The 1,314-nt window shown below is 36.5% G+C and overlaps 1 long non-coding RNA gene across 1 annotated transcript; it reads left to right on the top strand.

Moving 5' to 3' along the window:
• Window positions 1-501: 501 nt before the first annotated feature.
• LOC107697065 (uncharacterized) lies at window positions 502-1,032 on the top strand. Its single transcript, XR_001635155.1, has 2 exons — window positions 502-540; window positions 884-1,032. It is a non-coding gene; the product is annotated as an uncharacterized LOC107697065 (long non-coding RNA).
• Window positions 1,033-1,314: the final 282 nt, after the last annotated feature.

Genomic DNA, 1,314 nt, shown 5'->3' with positions numbered 1-1,314 from the left:
TTGTAACAACCATCCAGAGCATCCTGACAATTGCATAGTAACTATCAAGCATATTCTACCAACATCGTAAAAATGTTCTCGAGAAAACCCAGAGCAAACTACCATCTTAAAAAAATCCTAGCAATACCTAGAACACCTCAGCAACAAGCTAGTAACACCCTAGCAACAATTTAGAACATCCTACCAACCTCCTAGCAACCACAAAGAACTACTAACTCCCTCAAAATTATCAACCATTCACATTCTGAAAATTGCTTATTAACACCCTAGCATACAGTGGCCGAGAGAGCTCAACGCGCTGCAACTTAAGAAAACACATGCAAATTGAAAAAACACCAGCAAATTAAGAAAACATCTTCATAGTTTGACAACACACGCGCTGCAATCCTCACAGCACATGCAAATGAAGAAACGCGCTGCAAATAGCACGGACCACAACGGAAATGTTTCAAGGGGACCCAAAAAAGTGACGGACCCGGCTGGGATTTGTTTTGTGCAGTGAGTGGCTATTGGTCAGTGGAGTTGTCGGTGAACTGAAAGGTGAGTTTTTTTTGTTTATTTTAACACCCTGATTGCATGATTCCTTTGTCTTTTAGATATTATTAGCCTAAATAATCTGACGAATTACACGAGTAACTGTGAAACGTTATATAAAATGGCTAACTTAATTAAATATTCTCAACTAAATATAATTTCAAGGTTAATGAAATCCGCAATGCTTCATTAATTGTTAAAACCAGGTCAAAATAAATTGCAGATTGACAGTAAGAATAATATTTAAAATTATTATTTAATCAGGCCCTTTTAGTAGGCTAATGAAAGAAAGGACAATGGAATACAAATACAACGTGCAAACTTCAGTCAACTTGTTTTTGTTTTTCAGATCAAAATGTATTGCCCTTTCTGTGGCATCCAATGGCTGACTTTGCCAAGATTTTGCAGTTCATGTGGGCGAGATGTAAGCTTTGTCGTAGAGAATGCCCCTAGAACGGCGGGTGATGACCAGGTGTCAGCAAACAAAACAAAAACAAGTTGACTGAAGTTTGCACGTTGTATTTTGGATTTTGACTTGGTTTTAACAATTAATGAAGCATTGCGGATTTCATTAACCTTGAAATTATATTTAGTTGAGAATATTAAATTAAGTTAGCCATTTTATATAACGTTTCACAGTTACTCGTGTAATTCGTCAGATTATTTAGGCTAATAATATCTAAAAGACAAAGGAATCATGCAATCAGGGTGTTAAAATAAACAAAAAACACTCACCTTTCAGTTCACCGACAACTCCACTAACCAATAGCCACTGCACAA

This window comes from Sinocyclocheilus anshuiensis, unplaced genomic scaffold, assembly GCF_001515605.1.
Source record: "Sinocyclocheilus anshuiensis isolate Anshui unplaced genomic scaffold, SAMN03320099.WGS_v1.1 scaffold1722, whole genome shotgun sequence".
Classification (NCBI taxonomy): Eukaryota; Metazoa; Chordata; class Actinopteri; order Cypriniformes; family Cyprinidae; genus Sinocyclocheilus; species Sinocyclocheilus anshuiensis.
The sequence above is the reverse complement of the archived record's forward strand: the minus strand, read 5'-3'. Positions and strand labels throughout refer to the sequence as shown.